At 44.7% G+C, this 23,163-nt stretch overlaps 1 non-coding gene and 1 pseudogene across 1 annotated transcript; both read right to left on the bottom strand.

Moving 5' to 3' along the window:
* Positions 1 to 1,340: 1,340 nt before the first annotated feature.
* LOC128065454 (39S ribosomal protein L13, mitochondrial-like) overlaps positions 1,341 to 23,163 on the bottom strand; it is a 49,824-nt pseudogene continuing 28,001 nt past the window's right edge.
* LOC128065704 (U6 spliceosomal RNA) lies at positions 16,424 to 16,527 on the bottom strand. Its single transcript, XR_008201087.1, has one exon. It is a non-coding gene; the product is annotated as a U6 spliceosomal RNA (small nuclear RNA).

Raw genomic sequence — 23,163 nt, 5'->3', positions numbered from 1 at the left:
CGACCCCGTGAATCGCAGCATACCAGGCCTCCCTGTCCATCAAACTTCTGGAGTTCACCCAAACCCATGTGCGTCGAGTCGGTGATGCCATCCAGCCATCTCATCCTCTGTCGTCCCCTTCTCCTTCTGCCCCCAGTCCCTCCCAGCGTCAGGGTCTTTTCCAAAGAGTCCACTCTTCACATGAGGTGGCCAAAGTATTGGAGTTTCAGCCTCAGCATCAGTCCTTCCAACGAACACCCAAGACTGATCTCCTTTACGATGGACTGGTAAATAAAAACATGTACAAAAGTATATATCAGTTCAGTTCAGTTGCTCAGTCGTGTCCAACTCTTTGTGACCCCATGGACTGCAGCATGCCAGGCCTCCCTGTCCATCGAGAACTCCTGGAGTTTACTCAAACTCATGTCCATTGAGTCAGTGATACCATCCAACCATCCCAACCTCTGTTGCTCCCTTCTCCTGCCTTCAATCTTTCCCAGCATCAGAGTCTTTTCAAATCAGTCAGTTCTTCACATCAGGTGGCCAAAGTATTGGAGTTTCAGCTTTAGCATCAGTCCTTCCAATGAATATTCGGGACTGATTTCCATTAGGATGGACTGGTTGGGTCTCCTTGCAGTCCAAGGGACTCTCAAGAGTCTTCTCCAACACCACAGTTCAAAACCATCAGTTCTTCGGTGCTCAGCTTTCTTTATAGTCCAATTCTCACATCCATACAGAACTACTGGAAAAACCATAACTTTGACTAGATGGACCTTGGTTGGCAAAGTAATGTCTCTGCTTTTTAATATGCTGTCTAGGTTGGTCATAACTTTCCTTCCAACGAGCAAGTGTCTTAATTTCATGGCTGAAGTCACTGTCTACAGTGATTTTGGAGCCCCCCAAAATAAAGTCTGTTATTGTTTCCACTGTTTCCCCATCTATTTCCCATGAAGTGATGGGACCGGATGCCATGATCTTAGTTTTCTGAATGTTGAGTTTTAAGCCAACTTTTTCACTCTCCTCTTTCACTTTCATCAAGAGGCTCTTTAGTTCTTCTTCATTTTCTGCCATAAGGGTGGTGTCATCTGCATATCTGAGGTTATTGGTATTTCTCCCGGCAATCTTTTTTTTTTAAGTAAGGGGCAGTTTTATTCTTATTTCCAACATTCAAATAGCACTATACAATAAAACAATTCTATAAAATGGCATTCTACTGCAATTTCCTAATGAAGGGATATCCCTTCCCGACCCTCCCCCACAAAGTTTCAGTCCCCAGAGCAGGCTTCCTGTCAGAAGGCAGCTATTGCTTCATCCTGCCCTGAGGAAGGAGTTTCAAGCACCACACCGCTATTTTCTTCCTCCTACAGCCGATAATCCTCAGGTGGAGACCAAACTCTTGGAAAAGCCTCTATTTCTTCTTGTGTGTACTCATCTAGACATCTGGGCACTTTTCGTGGTTGAGGAAGCTCTTCTGTTAAATTCTTAAGAATATCTTCTGGTATATCTTCATCTGGGAAAAGATGCAGCCTCTGCATCAGAGTTCTTTTGTGAAGGCTTTTTGGCAGCATGCCATAAATAGCTAGTTTTACAATGGCTACTGGATCCTTCTGGTGAAGCTGAGCCGCTGTTACTCGTTTAAATCCACCTGGGTAGTATGTGAGGAGCACACTTCGTGCTCCCACTTGTTTCCAGAAAAGGCAATGTGCCTTGTGTTCATGATGACAATATGATCCCCACAGTCACTCAGTTGACGGTACACAGGCTTATGCAATCCTTGAAGTCTAACTGATGCCAGGGCAGCAAACTTGCCAGGGGGCTGCATCTTCCCATCTAGGAGATACCGAACTTGGGCAAAAGTGGCCCATTGCTGCAGCGCCCTGGACAGACTCACCACGCTCCCGAGGGGCGGCTCCGTGCTTCCGCCCCTCCCGGCAATCTTGATTCCAGTTGGTGCTTCATCCAGCCCAGCATTTCTCATGATGTACTATATGTATGCCCTATATGTATGTATATTCACTCTTCTAAGAACTTTTTTATTGAGATATAGCTGATGTACAACATTATATAGGTTACAGATATATAACACACTGTTTCATAATTTGTAAAGGTTATACTACACTTATCATTATTATAAAATATGGGCTATATTCCATTTGTTGAACAGTAGATTCTTGTACCTTGCTTATTTTAGACAAAACAGTTTGTATCACTAATCCTCTACCACTGTCTTGTCCTTCCCAACTTCCATCTCCCCACTGGTAACCACTAGTTTGTTCTCTATATCTGTGAGTCTGTTTCTTTTTGTTATATTCACTAGTTTCTTTTATTTTTTGGATTCCACACATCCATGATATCATACAGTGTTTGTCTTTCTCTGTCTGATGTATCACTTAGCATAATACCCTCCCAGTCCATCGATGTTGTTGCAAATGGCAGAATTTCATTCTTTTTTATGGATAATATTCCATTGCATATATATATCAGTTCAGTTCAGTTCAGTTCAGTCACTCAGTCATGTCCGACTCTTTGCAACCCCATGAACTGCAGCACGCCAGGCCTCCCTGTCCATCACCATCTCCCAGAGTTCACTCAGACTCACGTCCATCGAGTCCGTGATGCCATCCAGCCATCTCATCCTCTGTCGTCCCCTTCTCCTCCTGCCCCCAATCCCTCCCAGCATCAGAGTCTTTTCCAATGACTCAACTCTTTGCATGAGGTGGCCAAAGTACTGGAGCTTCAGCTTTAGCATCATTCCTTGCAAAGAAATCCCAGGGTTGATCTCCTTCAGAATGGACTGATTGGATCTCCTTGCAGTCCAAGGGACTCTCAAGAGTCTTCTCCAACACCACAGTTCAAAAGCATCAATTCTTTGACGCTCAGCCTTCTTCACAGTCCAACTCTCACATCCATACATGACCACAGGAAAAACCATAGCCTTGACTAGATGGACCTTAGTCGGCAAAGTAATGTCTCTGCTTTTGAATATACTATCTAGGTTGGTCATAACTTTTCTTCCAAGGAGTAAGCATCTTTTAATTTCATGGCTGCAATCACCATCTGCAGTGATTTTGGAGCCCAAAAAAATAAAGCCTGACACTGGTTCCACTGTTTCCCCATCTATTTCCCACGAAGTGATGAGACCAGATGCCGTGATCTTTGCTTTCTGAATGTTGAGCTTTAAGCCAACTTTTTCACTCTCCTCTTTCACTTTCATCAAGAGGCTTTTTAGCTCCTCTTCACTTTCTGCCATAAGGGTGGTGTCATCTGCATATCTGAGGTTATTGGTATTTCTCCCGGCAATCTAGATTCCAGCTTGTGTTTCTTGCAGTCCAGTGTTTCTCATGATGTACTCTGCATAGAAGTTAAATAAGCAGGGTGACAATATACAGCCTTGACGTACTCCTTTTCCTATTTGGAACCAGTCTGTTGTTCCATGTCCAGTTCTAACTGTTGCTTCCTCACCTGCATACAGGTTTCTCAGAAGGCAGGTCAGGTGGTCTGCTATGCCCATTTCTTTCAGAATTTTCCACAGTTTATTGTGATCCACACAGTCAAAAGCTTTGGCATAGTCAATAAAGCAGAAATAGATGTTTTTCTGCAACTCTCTTGCTTTTTCCATGATCCAGCGGATGTTGGCAATTTGATCTCTGGTTCCTCTGTCTTTTCTAAAATCAGCTTGAACATCAGGGAGTTCACGGTTCACGTATTGCTGAAGCCTGGCTTGGAGAATTTTGACCATTACTTTACTAGCATGTGAGATGAGTGCAATTGTGCGGTAGTTTGAGCATTCTTTGGCATGGCCTTTCTTTGGGATTGGAATGAAAACTGACCTTTTCCAGTCCTGTGGCCACTGCTGAGTTTTCCAAATTTGCTGGCATATTGAGTGCAGCACTTTCACAGCATCATCTTTCAGGATTTGAAATAGCTCAACTGGAATTCCATCACCTCCACTAGCTTTGTTCATAGTTATGCTTTCTAAGGCCCACTTGAATTCACTTTCCAAGATGTCTGGCTCTAGATGAGTGATCACATCATCATGATCATCTGCGTCATGAAGATCTTTTTTGTACAGTTCTTCCGTGTGTTCTTGCCACCTCTTCTTAATATCTTCTGCTTCTGTTAGGTCCAGACCATTTCTGTCCTTTATCGAGCCCATCTTTGGATGAAATGCTCCCTTGGTATCTCTAATTTTCTTGAAGAGATCTCTAGTCTTTCCCATTCTGTTCTTTTCCTCTATTTTTTTGCATTGATCGCTGAAGAAGGCTTTCTTATCTCTTCTTGCTATTCTTTGGAACTCTGCATTCAGGTGCTTATCTCTTTCCTTTTCTCCTTTGCTTTTCGCCTCTCTTCTTTTCACAGCTATTTATAGGGCCTCCTCAGACAGCCATTTTGCTTTTTTGCATTTCTTTTCCATGGGGATGGTCTTGATCCCTGTCTCCTGTACAATGTCACGAACCAGCACATCTTATGTATCCATTCTTTTGTTGATGAAACTTAGTTTGCTTCCATATCTCAGCATCTGTAAATAGTGCTGCTATGAACATTGGGGTGCATGTATCTTTTTGAATTAGTTTTTTGGAATGTGGCTTCCCAGGTGGCACAATGGTAAAGAATCTGGCTACCAAAGCAGGAGACGTGGGTTTGATCCCTAGGTTGGGAAGATCCCCTGGAGTAAGAAATGGCAACAGACTCCAGTATTCTTGTCTGAAGAATTCCATGGACAGAGAAGCCTGGTGAACTACTGTCCACAGGGTTGCAAAGAGTTGGATGTGACTGAGCATGCACGCATACACCCAGGAGTGAAATTGCTGGGTCATATGGTAGCAAAGAGGAAAGTGAAAAAGTTGGCTTAAAGCTCAACATTCAGAAAATGAAGATCATGGCATCTGGTCCCATCAGTTCATGGCAAATAGATGGGGAAACAGTGGAAACAGTGACAGACTTTATTTTGGGGAGCTCCAAAATCACTGCAGATGTGACTGCAGTCATGAAATTAAAAGACACTTACTCTTTGGAAGAAAAGTTAGCCTCGACAGCATATTGAAAAGCAGAGATATTACTTTGCCAACAAAGGTCTGTCTAGTCAAGGCTATGGTTTTTCCAGTGGTCATGCATGGATGTGAGAGTTGGACTGTGAAGAAAGCTGAGCACCGAAGAATTGATGCTTCAGAATTGTGATGTTGGAGAAGACTCTTGAGAGTCCCTTGGACTGCAAGGAGATCCAACCAGTCCATCCTAAAGGAGACCAGTCCTGGGTGTTCATTGGAAGGACTGATGCTGAAGCTGAAACTCCAATACTTTGGCCATCTCATTCGAAGAGTTGACTCATTGGAAAAGACTCTGATGCTGGGAGGGATTGGGGGCAGGAGGAGAAGGGGATGACAGAGGATAAGATGGCTGGATGGCATCACAGACTCGATGGACGTGAGTCTGAGTGAACTCCGGGAGTTGGTGTTGGACAGGGAGGCCTGGCGTGCTGCGATTCATGGGGTCGCAAAGAGTCGGACACGACTGAGTGACTGAACTGAACTGAATGATAGCTCTATTTTTGGTTTTTTTGAGAAGATTCCATACTGTTTTACACAGTGGTACACCTTTTCTTTTTTAAAAAAAAAAGAAATGCAAACAGCAGCGTACTCTGTACCTTAATCTTCCATTTAAAATACAGCTTGCTTGCAAACTGTTATATTTAGAATGGATAAAAAACAAAGTCCTACTGTATAGCACAAAGAACTATATTTAGTATTCTTTGATAAACCATAATGGAGAAGACTATTTAAAAAAGAATGTGCGTATTTGTATGTATAACTGAATCACTTTGTTGAACAACAGAAATTAACACAACATCATTAACAAATTATATTTCAATTAACATTTTTCTTTTAATTACATCTTGGAGACCTATATACACCAAAGCCTAAAGAACGTCCTCTTTTTTTTAAGCAGCTCTATTGAGGCATAATTTATATGAAAATTTATCCATGATAAGTATACTGTTCAATGATTTTTGTGTGCATGTGTGTGTGCCCAGTCACTTAGTCATGTGCTTGACTTTTGCGACCCCATGGACTGTAGCCCGCCAGGCTCCTCTCTACATGGGAGTCTCCAGGCAAGAATACTGGAGTGTGCTGTCATTTCCTACTCCAGGGATCTTCCCATCCCAGGGACTGAACCCGAGTCTCTTCCGTCTCCTGCATTGGCAGGCAGATTCTTTTACCACTGTGCCACCTGGAAAGCCCAATGATTTCCAGTAAACTTATATGGAGTTGCGCAACTTTGACCACAATCCAGTTTTAGAATATTTCCATCATCCCAAAAGTTCCTTTGGGTCTTTTACAGTTTAACCCTTCCTCTCACCCCTAGTTCAGCCAAATGCTGATCTGCTTCCTGTCTTTATGCATTTGTCATCCCTGGAAATTTCATATGAAAAGAATCATAGGACACACAGTCTTTTGGGTCTAGCTTCTTTCACTAAACAGAATGTCCTTGAGGTTCATCTATGTCGATTATATTTAGTTAGTTTGTTCCTGAATAATATCCATTGTACGGATATTTCACATTTCGTTTATCCATTCACCAGCTGATGGATAATAGGATGTTTCCAGGTTTCTCTATTATGAATAATTCTGCTGCAAATATATACAAGCCTTTGTGTGGGCATATATTTTTACTCCTATTCATTTGATAACCTAGGAGGATTGCTGGGTTGTGTGGTAATTTTGTGTTTAACTTTTTAAGAAACTGCTAAGCTGTTTTTACAAAGTGCTGCACCACTTTATACTCCCACCAGTGATGAGTGAAGATTCCAATTTCTCCACATCCTCAACACTTGCTGTCATTTATCTTTTTGAAGAAGACCATGGGGCTTCCCAGGTGGCTCAGCTAGTAAAGAATCCGCCTGCAATGAGGGAGACCTGGATTCAATCCCTGGGTTCGGAAGATCCCCTGCAGAAGGAAATGGCTACCCACTCCAGTATTCTGACCTGGAGGATTCCATGGACTGTATAGTTCATGGGGTTGCTAAGAGTCGGATGTGACTGAGCGACTTTCACTTCACCTCTTCATGGCAGAAGATGTGCAGGTTATCTCATGTGATTTTCAATTGCATTTCACTGGGAATTCCCTGGAGGTCCAGTGGTTAGAACCCCATGCTTTCACTGCAAGGACTCGGGTTTAACCCCTGGTCGGGGAACTAAGATCCTGCAAAATTGCACTTCCCTAATGGTAAATAAAATTGAACATTTTCATATGCTTATTAAGCCATTCATTCTCTTTTTTGACAATATGTCCATTTACATCTTTTGTTCATTTTTCAGCTTAGCTGTCTTCTTAGTATGAGTTGTAAGACCTCATTCTTGTAGTAGTTTGTTGTATGAATGGTCATGGTTTGTTTTTTTCCTGTTGATATTTCTTTAAGTTCTTCATTTTATGTATATTTTATAGTGGGCAGAATATATTAGTATAGTAATGTATGTCACTGATATAAATAAGTAAACAAATATATTTGGGGGATACATCTTCAAATTATTTTGCTGAGGGGGGAATCAGTAAAGCTTGGTGACTCCTGGCTTGAGCCTTTATCCCCCTTCTGCCCTTCCTCACTAGCCTCATCTCATTCTTCAGGCCTATTCCAGCCATCCTGAGATTTGTAGAAATCCTGTTGAAAGCATGCTCCTCTGGCTGCCCTGGGACCCCAAAGAGACTGACCAGTATCCCCTAACCAGTGGGGTAAACTGAGGCCCAGAGGAGGCCCACCTGGGGCAGTATCAGCACAACCTGACTTTCCAGGGCCCTCTGCCATGACCAGAGCCCTTTCCTTAACTTGGGGATACACAAGAAGCATGACACAATGATGTGTTCTCACTGGGGTTCCCTGACCCCAGCAGGGCAAAGAGAGGGCAAATTTCAAGAGTAAGGGCTGAGGCTGCTTTTCACTTCTGCATGCTGTCCTGGCCACCCTTCATCTGCATCTGCTCAGCCTGATGACGTGGCCTCACTCACACGCCAAGCTAAGAGCTCTCCAAGAGACTGGACTCTGCTTGTCATTTCCTTCCTCCCTGGTTGGTCCTTTCATCCCCTTCATCATCTTCATCATCATTGCAGACTCTGTGTACCCCATATGTGACATACAGCATCCCATTTAATCTTCCTACCAATCTTGTGAGATAGAACCTACTTGTTTCATATATTTTTAAGGCTTATTGCCTTTATTTTTTAATTTATAATTAGTTTGTGGCTGCTTTGGGTCTTTGTTGCGGTGCGCAGCTTTCTCTAGTTGGGTGTGTGGGCTTCTCATTGCGGTGGTGTCTCTTGCTGCAGAGCAGGGGCTCTAAAACACAGGCTCTATAGCTGTGACCTGCAGCTCAGTTACTCCACAGCATGTGGAATCTTCTCAGATCAGGGATTGGGCCCTTGTCCCCTGCACTGGCAGGTGTATTCTCAACCACCGGACCACCAGGGAAGTCCCTGCTCATTCCATTTTGCAGAAAAAGAAATGGAGGCTCAGGGAGTCATGTGACTTATCCCCAGGGAGAGAGGAGGAATTCAAACACAGGTTTGACAAGAATTACAAACCCCACTTTTGACAGGATGCTGGTGAGCATGAAAATCTGCAAGGTTACTCTGTAATCACGCTTTGCACTTTCACTTTCCTCCTGAGGAAGCATTTCTACTGGAAAACTCCAGCCCTGTCTGAGCTGAACTAAAGGAAGAGGGATCTGTGGACACCAAGACAGCCCAGGGGGAAGGGGCAGGGAGCAGAGCAGAGGGTCAGGGCCCCTGGGGCTTCTAGTATCAGCTCCCAGCAGCTCAGATCTGATGACCCAGCCTCAGCTCCTGAACATCCATGAGTATCTCCCAAATTCAATCCACACTCCTTTGCTTGGCATTCGAAGCCTTTCCCTCCTCCAGCTTCAGTTCCTGCTCCTTTCTGTACTTGCCTCCACGTTTCTGCTCACATTGTTCCCTGCATTCAGAATGCCCTTCCTTCCCCATTCCCCCAGATCCAACACTCAAACTCTGGTCATCCTTCAAGCCCCAGTCTACATGCATCCTTCCTTGATGTCTTTAACTGCGATGACATCTCCGTCTCTGAATTCTCACAGCACTTGGTTCATACATCTCTGAGGGCATATTCCATCACCCCACCAGCAGTAAGTATTGATTGTTATCCTGCTCAGCATCTATCTTCCTTCTGATCATAATACCCTAGTCTTTCATGGGAAATCTTGTATCCCTGAGCTTCAATCATGTGATCCAGAAGAAGCTAGCCACCCCAGGATCCAGAGAGGACTCAGAGCATTACATCTTCTCTCAAACCACTCCCATCCCCACCACTGACCAGTACAGAGACTGGTTCAGGGATGGGCCTGAGATGGGTCAGTCAGAGTCAGTTAAATAAGGTCTTTTCTGGTGTGGCCAGGAAATGGGCCCATTCTTTCAAGTGGGACTGACAATCACAGAATATGGTCCTAGCAGTATGAGCGTCCCTAAGAATAAAGCCAAAAAAGAGGAAGCAAAACCATGCAGAGTTCACATGACATGTGATAAGGACCTGGATCCAACCAAACCTGAAGCTGGAATCTCTTTGGACATGGGGACAAAATATTTCCTTTTTGATACTGATTCAGTTTGGATAACTTAAAACATGGACTTAAGGCACTAGCTAACTTAGTGCCTTAAGAACCAACAAAGAACGAAAGGAAAAGATTTCAGCTTTGATAAACTGTAGAATTTTGCAATCAGAAAATCTAGAGTCATACACACACACCACACATATATTTCAAAAAGTAACATTTCGGAAAATAACATTTGAAACTGAATTGCTTTCAGAAGTGAGAAGCACGCAATGTTTTCTCTCCAGAGGTCATGTTACTCGCAACTGAAAACTCCCAGACTGATTTACTCCCTGGTGCTCTGGTTTTCTAGTAGCTAATGTCCTACTTGAGCCTACAGGATGCAAGCTCCTGGAAGGCAAGGGCCAGGACCTCTGGGCTTTGTGCTCCCACAGCACTAAGCACAGGGCCAGACCCACAGAGATGCTCAGAGATGAGCGTTTGAGAACTGGATGAGGAGTGAATGCTCTTACTGTCCTGGTTGTTCCCACTCCAGCCAGGAGCCAGCCCAGTGCCCTGAAACCCCCATTTTCCCCCCAGGTCTGAACTAAAAGTGGGCAGTCCTGCCCTGAGCTTCCTGCCTGCCACACCCAGCCCATGGTTCCCGGTCAGCAGGGGCCAGAAAGCGGTGATTGCCCTGATTGCGAGAGCTCTGCCTCCCCAGGGATACTTCTGAAAGACAATGTGAGGCTCAGAGAAACTTCCAGGCACTTTGGCCAGAATCTGGAGAGGAGCCAGTGGTGTCTGGGCCTTTGCTTCTGGAAGCTGTCTGCTGGGGGTGGAGACCAAAGGGCTGTGCCAAAGGCAGCTTTGGAAACCAGCAACAGGGAGAGAAGCCTGATGCAGAGGAGGAAACCAGAGCAAGAGGCCAGGCCCCGGGGCCCCTGCTGCTCAGGGGGCTCAGGAAGACCCTTAGATTCTCCCATCTGCTTCTAAGTGCTTGCCTTTGGGCAGTCATTCTTACTCTGGGCACAATACCATTCACAAAACAAAACATCTGGGACTTCCCTGGTAGTCCACTAGTTGAGAATCTACCTGCCAATGCAGCAGACAACATTCGATCCCTGGTCCGGGAAGATCCCACGTGCTGCGGGGCAACTAAACCCATGAGCCACAACTACTGAGCCCACGTGCTGCAACTACTGAGGCCCACCTGCCTAGAGCCGGTGTTCTGCAACAGGAGAAGCCGCCAGAATGAGAAGCTCTAGCACTGCAAGGAAGAGTAGCCCCCACTTGCCACAATTAGAGAAAGCCCACGTACAGCAACAGAGACCCAGCGCAGCCACAAATAAATAAATAAAATACTATGTTGTCAATAGCCAATGGGGTGAACAGTGATATATTTGGTGTCCTGTCTTGTGTATTAGAGAGGAAAGGCTATGGCACGCTGTGGTAACTAATTAATCTCCAAATTGCAGTGGCTTAACCCAACAGACAGAGAAGGCAATGGCACCCCACTCCAGTACTCCCGCCTGGAAAATCCCATGGATGGAGAAGCCTGGAAGGCTGCAGTCCATGGGGTCGCTGAGGGTAGGACATGACTGAGTAACTTCACTTTCACTTTTCACTTTCATGCATTGGAGAAGGAAATGGTAACCCACTCCAGTGTTCTTGCCTGGAGAATCCCAGGGACGGGGGAGCCTGGTGGACTGCCGTCTACAGGGTCGCACAAAGTCGGACATGACAGAAGTCACTTAGCAGCAGCAGCAACCCAACAGAGGTGGATTTCCCATTCACACAGAGGTGCTGCAGGTGGGCCAGCTCTCCAGGCCAGCTGTCTTTAGTATAACAACCAGAGACCCAGGCTGCTTCCTCCTAGTGGCTCCTCCACATCCAGCCATGGTCGCTGTAGTCATCACTAAAGGAAAAGAGAGAATAGGAGGGTCAGACACCAACGCTAAATGCCTTGGTCCAGATATGACACACCTCACTTCCATTCATAGCCCATTGATCAGAGTTAGTCACATGGCCCCAGTCTGCTGCTAGGAAGGCTGGGAAGGAAGGGGGAGCACACAGCTATTTGGTTTGCCTGAAGCACCTCTGCCACACAGGTGTCCCAGGAGACAGAGGCATAAGGGAATTCACAGACTGTGAAGTTGTTTTCCTAGGCTTCAGCCCAACCCTTCTATTCACTAGCTATGTGACCTAGCTATGACAAACCTAGACAGAACATTAAAAAGCAGAGCTATCACTTTGCTGACAAAGGTCCATATAGTCAAAGCTATGGTTCTTCCAGTAGTCACGTATGGATGTTGAGAGTTGGACCATAAAGAAGGCTGAGCACCAAAAAGTTGATGCTTTTGAACTGTGATGCTGGAGAAGACTCTTGAGAGTCCCTTGGATACAAGGAGATCAAACCACTCAATCCTAAAGGAAATCAACCCTGAATATTCATTGGAAGGACTGATGCTGAAGCTGAAGCTCTAGCACTTTGGCCACTTGATGTGAAAAGCCAACTCATTGGAAAAGACCCTGATGCTGGGAAAGATTGAGGGCAGGAGGAGAAGCGGGTGACAGAGGATGAGATGGCATCACTGGCTCAATGGACATGAGTTTAAAGCAAACCCTGGGAGATACAGAAGGTTTGGGAAGCCTGGCGTGCTGCAGTCTATGGGGTCACAAAGAATCAGACACAACTCAGTGACTGAACAGCAACATGTGACCTGGGAAAAGTTCATTTCCCTGAATTTTGCTTTCCTTGCCTGCAAAATGGGGACAAAATGAGAGTCCTTAGCTCGTTAGATTGTTGGGAAGATCAACTGACAACGCACAGTGCTTTGCTATGCCTGGCACATGGTGAGCACAAATAAATGACAGTACTTGGGGAAATCCCCTGGTGGTCCAGTGGTTACAACTCAGCGCTTTCAAGGTCATGGGCCCTTATTCCAGCACCGGTCAGGGAACTGAGATCCTGCAAGCCGCAGAGTGCAGCCTAAATAAATAAATAAATGACTATTTAATTGGTCTCATTTTGTTTATAAATTGGAAGATCCTCTATATATGATGATTGAAAAACATAGCTGAGGGGACTTCCTTGGCAGTCTAGTGGTTAAGACTTTGCCTTCCAACACCAGGAGTGCAGGTTCAATCCCTTGTCGAGGAGCTAAAACACCACATGCCTAGTGGCCAAAAAATTAAAACAGAAAACAGAAACAATATGTAACAAATTCAATTAAGACTTATAGAATGGTCCACATCAAAAAAAAACTATCTTCAAAAAGAAAAATATAGCTGAGACACCATCAAAGCTTGCATCAGGCCTGGTGTCTCCCTTTCTCTAGCTGGTCCCCTTCTGCACTCAGCCTAGGAGGGCTGAGCAGAGCCCTTTGCTCTCCTTTCTACCCTCTTGAAGAACCTATAAGGACTGGAGGGTGTGATACTTCTGCCCCCTCTCCCAAGGGTACACATATCCAAAGCCTCAGTGTTGGTTGTGGGCAGAAACTCTTGGTCTTCATTCAAAGGAATTCCAAACATTAAGACCAGGTAAGGAAGGGGGAGATGTCCCCCAGTTATTCTTGCTCAAGTTTACAGCAAATGAGGTCCTCAGAAAATGGAAGACTTCAGCATGGGTATTAAAGTCCCTAAAAAGCTTCGTGGAAAAAGTCAGATTTAGGCAAGTGTCTTAGAAGGAGAGGAACTTGGGGTGGCTGGGTAAGGTGGAAAGTGACGTCAGAGACAGAGGAAGGCATGAGGAGTCCGAATTGGGGATGGGGGGAGAATAACCCTTCACACACAAACAGCCCTCTACAGTTTAAAAAGAAAGACTGGTGGGACAAGGTAATGGGACTCAGGGATTTCTCTGATGGTCCAGTAGCTAAGACTCTGCACTCCCAATGGAGGGGGCCCTGATTCGATCTTTGGTCAGAGAACTAGAGCCCACAAGCTGCAAATAAGAACTCACTTGCCGAGACTCAAGATCCCAACTAAAGAACATGAGTGCCACAATGAAGATCAAAGATCCTGAGAGCCGCATCTAAGACCTGGCACAGCCAAATGAATAAATAGATTTTCTAAATGCAGTAGGACTCAGTGGCAGGGCCAGCAAAATTCAAGCTCTGCCTTCCAGTGCCACGCTGTCACTGGGAAACAGTTGCAGAGCCAGGGACCACATTTCCCAGGCTCCCTTGTATCTCACTGTGGCTCCAGACAGATTTCTGAAAATAGACTGTGAGCAGGTGTATGTGTACCACGTGTGCCAAGGCTTTTGAGATATGGTTATGCATTTTGTGGGGTTTCTTCCCCTCCCACTAGAGGGGTGCCAAGGATGACAGGCCAGGGGATGGTAGAGCCTCAGAATGCAAAAATCCTGGTCTCTAAACTCTTGTGTGGAAGAACCTACAAGCCAAATGCTATAAACTATACACAAGTGAGATGGAAACATGCTGCATTTGTGGGGATGGGGTGGGGGTTATTTGTTACAGCAATTTGTTCTTTAGTCAATAAGCAGTGTTTAATTCTTTTCAACCCCATGGACTATAGCCCGCCAGGCTCCTCCCTCCATGGGATTTCCCAGCAAGAACACTGGAATGGTTGTCACTTCCTTCTCCAGGGGATCTTCTTGACCCAGGGATCAAACCTGAGTCTCCTACATTGGCAGGCAGATTCTTTACCACTGAGCCACCAGTGAACCCCGAGCACTGTCTTGACAGTGAAAATCGCTCAGTCGTGTCCAATTCTTTGGGACCCTATGGACTATAAAGTCCATGGAATTCTCTAGACCAGCCACAGGGGAAGCCCAAGAATACTGGAGTGGGTAGCCTAATCCTTCTCCAGTGGATCTTCCTGACTCAGGAATCAAACTGGGGTCTCCTGCATTGCAGGCGGATTCTTTACCAAGTGAAGTATCAGAGAAGCCCTTAAAGGAAGTAAGTATACCTTCCTTTGAAGGGGAGTTGGGAGCACTGTGGGGAGTACAGAGGGGTGATGGCTCCCCTCCTCGGCACTGCCACTGTCCCCCACCCACAGCCATTTTGCCCAGCATCCGGGCAGCTCCCGTGCATCCCGCCCTTCCCACACCCTTCCCCATGAAACAGGGACAAGACCCAGGATGGGTGGAGCTTGGGCTTATCCAGTTTTTTCCTTAGAAAAAAAAAAATCTTTGAAATCTTTCCTCAGAGCACAAGTTGGAAGTTTTGGCCCTTGTGAGAGGTGTGGGCAGCTGACTCTATAATTGGGTGGGGCGACATTAAGAAATGGGGTGGGAGAAGCCATGGAGGGTGGGGGCTGCCCTGGGAAAGCCAGCCCAGAAGTTTGGCAGTTTTGAGCAGATTAAATCCCAGGTATTTCAGCCTCTCTCTCCTCCTTGCCGGCTGGGCCAGTGAAGGACACATTTTCTCATAGAGAGGGCAGAATATGCCACTTGTACCACCAAGGCCAGCTTACCTGTCCACAAAGGGCCATGCTCAGCCCAGGCCATAGAGGCAGCAGCCCCACTAGAGAGCTAGTTGAATGATGTTGGGGAGGAGAACGCAAGAGCAATTTCCCAAGGATGCTTGGCACTGCCCTGCCTTCCCTTCCCAGGAGGGTAGTAAGGAAGGACGTCCCTTCTCAGGAACAGGACCGAGAAAGGAAATCAGTCTTCCACACTATGCTGTGCCTCTCTTCCTCCCATTACATGGCCACAGTATTCTTGACCCTCTCAGACCCTCTGCAATTCCCTGAAAAAAAATAGCACCGCCCTACCCTCATTTCCCACACCTAGGATCTCCTGTGGGTTGTCTTTTCTGTCACTGTTCTGGCACTCAGCTCTGCTGCCAACAATGGAAAATGAAATTTGAAAAATTTCCATTTGCAGTAGGTTTTTTGTTTTTTTTGGCTGTGATTATGACTCTTCCCCCCCCCCCCCCTAAAATACAGGCAATATATTATCTCATATAAAGACAAATTCAGAGTTAGGACAGTTCTAGGTTAGTAAATTTAGCAGTGTAACAATATTATCTATCAGGAACCTGGTTCTTTCTACCTCTCCACAATTCCTTCTTCAGCAAGCTGCTATATCTCCTTAGGATGACTAACCTCATACGACCTTAACCTTTTGATCTTAGTTCCCCAACCAGGGATCGAACCCTGGCTCCCTACAGTGGAAGCACAGAGTCCCAATCACTGGACCATCAGGGAAATCCTTGCAATATAATTTTTAAAAACAATATTAACTACTTTGGGGAAATTTTCACAATTATGTGTAAGATCTCAGCACTGAAGTCTACAAAATATTGCTGAGAGAAATTCCAGAAGTCCTAAAGAAATGGAGTGCTCTATTCATGGACTGGAAGACTCGATATTGTTGAGATGTCAGTTCCCTCCAAAATGATTTTTAGATGCAATTCAATCTCAATCATAATCCCAGCAGATTCTTTCCTAAAAATTGACATGTTGATTCTAAAATTTTTATGGAAATGCAAAGGACCTAGGATATTCAAAGCATCTTAAAAGGAAGAACAAAGTGGAGAATTTGCCTACCTGTCATTATGAATCACAAGACTACAGTAATTGAGATATTGCAGCACTATCATAAGGATAAATGACAATGGAATAGAAAACAGAAATAGACCCACAATTAAGCAGACATTTGATTTTTTTTATAAAGTCACCAAAGCAATCCAAAGGGAAAAGGGAAGTCTTTTTAATGATTCATTTTAGAACAACTGAAAATTAATATTAAAAAATTAATTATTCCCTCCCTCACAGCATTCATAAAACTTGATTTGCAATGAATCATAGACTTCAATCAAAAGTTAAAATTCTACAAGAAAATATAGGAGAATATCTTTGAGACTTGGAAGTAGGTAAAGGTATCTTTAAAAAGATAATAGAAAGAAATAACTTTTTTTAAAGTTATGGAACCCTTCATGAATTTGCATGTCATCCTTGCTCAGGGGCCATGCTAATCTCATTATCATTTCAATTTTAGTATATGTGCTACCAAAGTGAGCATGAAATGACTACTTTTTAAGAGTTTGAAGAATTAGACTTCACAAAAATGAAATCTGCTCATCAAAATACACCATTTGGTGTAGTATAGACAAGACTTCCATCAGTTCAGTCATTCAGTCATGTCTAACTCTTTTCAACCCCATAAACTGCAGCACACCAGGCTTCCCTGTCCATTACCACCTCCCAGAGCTTACTCAAACTCATGTCCATTGAGTCAGTGATGCCATCCAACCATCCCATCCTCTGTCGTCCCTTCTCCTCCTGCCTTCAATCTTTCCCAGCATCAGGGTCTTTTCCAATGAGTCAGTTCTTTGCATCAGGTGGCCAAAGTATTGGAGTTTCAGCTTCAGCATCAGTTCTTCCAATGAATATTCAGGACTGATTTCCTTTAAGATGGACTGGTTTGATCTCCTTGTAGTCCAAGTGACGTTCCAGAGTCTTCTCCAGCACCGCAGTTCAAAAGCATCAATTCTTCAGCGCTCAGCTTTCTTTATAGTCCAACTCTCACATCCATACATGACTACTGGAAAAACCATAGCTTTGACTACATGGACCTTTGTTGACAAAGTACTGTCTCTGGTTTTTATTATGCTGTCTGGGTTGGTCATAGCTTTTCTTCCAAGGAGCAAGTGTCTTTTAATTTCATGGCTGCAGTCACCATCTGCAGTGATTTTGGAGCCCCCAGAAATAAAATCTGTCACTGTTTCTACTGTTTCCCCATCTATTTGCCATGAAGTGAATACCATGAAGATAGTCATTCCTTTCTCCAGGGGATCTTCCCAAACCAGGGATCAAACCTGGGTCTCCCGCACTGCTGGCAGGTTCTTTACCAGCTGAGCCACCAGGGGAGCCTAGACAAGACTTAGGCTGTGAGAAAATATTTGCAAAACATATTTGACAAAGGACTTGCAGAATATGTAAAGAATCCCTACAACCCAATAAAAAATAAAATCCCAATTTTAAAAATAAAGATTTGAATAAAAACTTAATAAAGGGAGATATACAGATGGCCAAGAATCACATGAAAAACTGCTTAGCATCATTCATCATCGGGAAAATGCAAAATAAAACCCTCAACGACACCAATACACACCTACCAGAATAACAAATTAAAGACTGACAACATCAAATGTTGACAAACAGGTGGAGCAGTCAGAACTCTCAGACATTGCTGGTAAGGATATAAAATGGTACAACCACTTCGGATAAAGATCTGGCAGTTTCTTAAAACAAAAGCCACCTATGATCCAGCAGGTTCACTTCTAGCTATTTAACGAAGAGAAATGAAAGTATGTGTCCTCAAAACAACTCATACAAAAGTGTTCACAGACACTTTATTCATAGTCTCTGAAAACTAGAAATAGTTCCAGTGACTATCAACAGAATCACACATAATTCTTCTGTTATATTCGTATAATGGGATGTGACTTAGCAATAAAATGGGATTAATTACCAATACATACAACATCATGAATAAATCTCCCATTTTGCCAAGAGGAAAAAACTAGACATGAAGAGTACCTATAATATGATTTTAATTATATGAAGTACTAGAACAGGCAAAACTAATCTCTGATGGGGAGAATACCTAGGTGGGGAGAGGAAGGGACCCACTAGGAATGAGAATAGAGAATTTTCTGGGGTGATGGTGATATACTGTATCTTGATAGAGGTTTGAGTTTTATAGGTACAGGCATCTGTCAAAATTCATCGAATATATTAATATAATTAAGATTTGTGCCTTTATAATGGGTTTCCCAGGTGACTCAGTGGTAAGGTTCAATCCCTGAGTGGCGCAGATGCCTGTAAAAGGAAATGGCAATCCACTCCAGTATTCTTGCCTGGAAAATTCCATGGACAGAGGAGCCTGGCAGGACAAGGTAAACAAATATTGAACTTCAGTTAATTATATACATCCTAAAGTGTTTAGGGGTAAATTATGCTAATGTCTGCAATTTTCCTTGAAATGGTTTAAGAATTCTTTCTCTTTTTGTTTGTTTTTTGTTTCATCCATGCCGTATGGCTTGCAGGATCTTAGTTCCCAACCAGGGATTGAACCCAGGCCTGCAGCAGTGAAAGCACAGAGTGCTAACCACTGTGCAGGCGTGCATGCTAAACTGCTTCTGTCGTGTCCAACCCTGTGTGACCCTATGGACTGTAGCCCTCCAGGCTCCTCTATCCATGGGATTCTCCAGGCAAGAACACTGGAGTGGGTTGCTAACCACTGTACTGCCAGGGAATTCCCTCAAAAAAAAATTTTAATGGAGGGATAGGTGAATAGGTGGGTGGGTGGATGGATGGATGGATGGATGGAAAGGAAGAGAAAGAGAGAGATGCACAGATACATGATTAAACAGAATGAAATGTTAATTGTAGAACCTCAGTGGTAGGTATGTGAAAACTCATATGCAATTCTTTTTCAAATTTTCTGTATATTTAAAATTTTTCATAATAAAATGTTTTGGGGAAAAAAGGCAAATAAATCTTCATCAACCCAGTCTGGACTAATTTCCCTCTTTCTAAAAGACCACTGAGCTCCACACCCTTAGTCACATCATTCACTGAAAATCATTGTTGACCCACCATCACTCAGACACTCGTCCCAATCTACCCAATCCCTCTCCTACCTTTCCCAAACCCTCCCCCCAGGCTCTCTGGAACTCCCACTCTACCAGTTCTGGAAATCTCCCCCCACTTCCTGGCCCTAATGGAAACCAAGCTCTCCCCTGAGATACTGCTTCCTGCTCAAGAAGAAGCTATATTTTCTCTTATATTCCAAGTACCTCAGAGCTGGGAGGTGTAGGGTGGGGTGTTAATTTCCCTCATTCCCCATGACTCCTTCAAAGTCATCTTTCTTCCTTCCTCCCTTAAAAACTGGAGTTTTGGACTTCCCCAGTGGTCCAGTAGTTAGGAATCCGCCTGCCAAGGCAGGGAAGGCAGATTTGATCCCTGGCCCAGGAAGGTCAGATCTTCCTGGTGTGTTCCTTGTGAACTGGGTGTCCCCTGGTGTGCTCCCTGCACTGGGCTTCCCTGGTGGCTCAGTGGTAAAGAATCTGCCTGCAGTGCAGGAGATTTGCGGGAGATATGAGTTCCATCCCTGGGTCAGGAAGATCACCTGGAGAAGGAAATGGCCACCCACTCCAGCATTCTTGTCTAGAGAATGCCATGGACAGAGGAGACTCGAGGGCTATAGACCATGGGGTCACAAAGGGTCAGACACAACTGAGCAACTAAACAACCACCACCAGGAAGATTCCATGTGGCGTGGGGCAACTAAGCCCATGCACCATAACTACTGAGCCCCAACCCTAGAGCCAGTGCTCCACAGCAACAGAAGCCACTGCCGCTAGAGAAAGCCTGAGCACAGCAACAGAGACCCAGCGCAGCCAAAGGAAAAAAAAATCCCTCTGGTTTCTTCTAAGTTCAAACCAACTAGCTAACCCTTTATGCCTCTCCCCAGTGGGCCCACCTGCCTCCTGACCAACCTCCTAGTTCACTGGGAACTCTAGCTTCAGGCTGGGCCCATGGGTCACTCCTACACCCTGTGACCTCACCATCCACAGAGGTGACATTAAAAAAAAATAAAATGTCTATTTGGCTGAACCAGGTGTTAGTTGCTACATGCAGGCTCTTTAGTTGTGGCGTGCAAACTCTTGGTTGCAGCATATGGGCGCTACTTCCCTGACCAGGGATCAGACCCTGGCCCCCTGCACTGGGAGTGTGGAGTCTTAGCCTCTGGATCACCAAGGAAGTCCCAGGGATGACTCTTCAACTCTCTGGCCTCTCTGTTACTTGACCTCCTCACCTCCAGAGGTATTTGCCTCCACACCATCCCAGTCACTCACTCCCCAGGCACATTCTAGACGTTGTCCCAGCTCTGACATCTGCATTTCAGGCATCCCGCCATCAGATAGCATCTCCCTTCCCTCCAGCTCTGACTCTCCTCTCACTGCACCAATGCTTCACCATCTCCAATCCAACCGTTCCATCATTTTTCCTCCACAGCCTCCTTTCTTATTTCTTTCCTTCTTTCCTAACAAAATATCCTGCCTCCTTTTCCTGATTTGGTTTTTCCTGTAGCATTTGCTACCTTCTAATACCAATAAACCCCGGAGGAGGGCACAGCAACCTACTCCAGTATTCTTGCCTGGAGAATCCCGTGGGCAGAGGAGCCTGGAGGGCTACAGTCCATAGGGTTGCAAAGTGTCAGACACAACTGAGCGACTAAGCATGAGCAATACCAATGAAACCTACTTATTCATTTTATTGTTGACTTTCTCCATCCAGGAGAACGTATGCTCCATGAGATATTCTTGCCTGTTTAATCACTGCTGTAACCTCAGCACCTAGAACAGGGCCATGGCTTGCAGTAGGTGCTCAATGAAGGCCTGTAAAGAGAAAGGAAAAAATGAAGAGAGAGTGGGCCAAGAGGAGACAGCTTTAATTAGAAAACAGAAGCAAGCCCTCAGGAGCCCCGACCCATCCCACTTCCCCTCCTGAACCATGTTCTCCTACTCCTTGTGACAACTAGAAGTGTCCCCACTCCTCGCCAAGATCACTTGCTCCACAAGGGCTCTGGATGCCATCTCTCCTCAGCTTCTCAAGAACTGGACTTCTGGACTTCCCTGGTGGTCCAGCGGCTAACACTCTGAGCTACCAATGCAGGGGGCCCAGGTTCAATCCCTGGTCAGGGAACTAGAGCCCAAATGATGCAACCAAAGAGTTCAAATTCTGCAACGAAGATCAAAGATACTGCGTGCTGCAACTAAGTAAGATCCAAGGCAGCCAAATAAATAAACAGATATTTTAAAACAAAAAGAAAGAAAGGAAAAAAGAACCGGCTCCTGAACTATTCTACCCTCTCTGTCATCTCTAAATTCTCCTTCTGAACGAAATCATTTCACTCACCTCTACCATCTCCCATCTTTTCAAATTCCTCTTTTTACATCAGATGCATATCCAACTACTGTGCCATTTCTTTACTCTTTCTGCCTCGATTCCCATTCATTTTCAACCCACGTTAGCAGACATCTCAGCCCAGGAAGTGATATTTGGGATGGGCAATCACGTGCCAGGACAAAATGGAAAAACGTAAAAAGGCTGGGTCCCCAGTGATGCTGAGAAAGACAGGACTAGCCCTGGACAACCCGCCTCCAGGCTTCCATTTGGTGTGAGCGAAGAGAGTGCTATCTTGTTTAAGCCACTGGTATTTTGGGTTTTTCTTCGTATCAACAGAGTGGATCCTAAATGATAGGTCTTTTTTTTTTTAATTTTTAGAATTTATTTTAAAAAAGGGTTTTGGACTGTGCTGGGTCTACATTGCTGCATGTAGACTGTCTCTAGTTGCGGCAAGCGGGGCTACTCTTCGTGTTGGTGCTCCAGCTTCTCATCACGGTGGCTTCTCTTGTTGCGGAACACAGGCTATAGGTGCACAGGCTTCAGTAATTGACGTGAGTGGGCTCAGTAGCTGTGGTTCCCAGGTTAGCGGCTCTGGGCATGTGGGATCTTCCCAGACCAGGGATCAAACCAGGGTCCCTTGCATTGCAAGGTGGATTCTTAACCACTGGCCCACTAGGGAAGCCCCAAAGATGGATTTTATCTCTCCTCTGATTCTCCAGGCCAATGGCTATATTTCTTTTCTTCAAAATGCTTTGCAAACACAGATTCTAAAGAAATGTTTCTTGGAGTAAATGAGATCTGGAAAATTAGGCAGAGGTGTCAAACCAGAGGACCACATGGAGCACTCGCCTAGGGTTTGCAATCAGGGTTCCTCTGTTAGGTCCACCAGTTTGTGGTCATGGTGGATTGAGCAAGGCAAGGGAAAACATACTGAGGAAGTAAGAGGAAGTGAGAAGCTGCAGGTTTGATTCATACTTGGTTTCATTCTGTTTGTGTCTAAGCTGATGAACTTTATCAGTCAGAGGGTGTGATGGAGTTCCACTTATAGGTTTCTTTTCTTTTTGTAGCAGCTTGATATAATTCACATATTATACCATTCACCCATATAGAGTGTACAACTCAGTGGTTTTTAGTATATTCACAGACTTGTGCAACCAACACCACAGTCAATTTTAGAACATTTTCATCACCTCAAAAAGAAACCCTGTACCCTTTAGCAGTTGTTCCCCATTTCACCACCCTACCCCAACCCTAAGCAAATACTAATCTACTGTCTGTCTCTATAGACTTACTTATTCTGGAAATTTCACATAAATGGATCATACAATATGTGACCTTTTGTGTCTGGCTCCTTTCCCTTTGTAGAATGTTTTCAAAGTTCATCCATGTTGTAGCATGAATCAGTACTTCATTCCTTTTCATTGTTGAACAATATTCTAAATTTCATTGTATGGCTGGCTATGTCATGTTTGTTTATCCACTCATTAGTTGATGGACATTTGGTTGTTCCTCAGTTTTGAGCTGATATGAATAATACTGCTGAAAACAGTCATGCACAAGTTTTTGTGTGATTGTATGTTTTTAATCCTGTGTGCATAACTAGGAATGGAACTCCTGGATTATATGGTAGCCCTGTGTTTACCCTTTTAAGGAACTCACCCCTCTGGCCAATAACTGCTGTGATGCCATCTATCAGAGGTTTGTCAGGGCCTCCATCAGGATTAGAGTTTTTAGCTGT

Source organism: Budorcas taxicolor, chromosome 19 (assembly GCF_023091745.1).
Source record: "Budorcas taxicolor isolate Tak-1 chromosome 19, Takin1.1, whole genome shotgun sequence".
Taxonomy (NCBI): domain Eukaryota; kingdom Metazoa; phylum Chordata; class Mammalia; order Artiodactyla; family Bovidae; genus Budorcas; species Budorcas taxicolor.
Note: the sequence above shows the minus strand (reverse complement) of the source record. Positions and strands in the feature narration are given on the sequence as shown.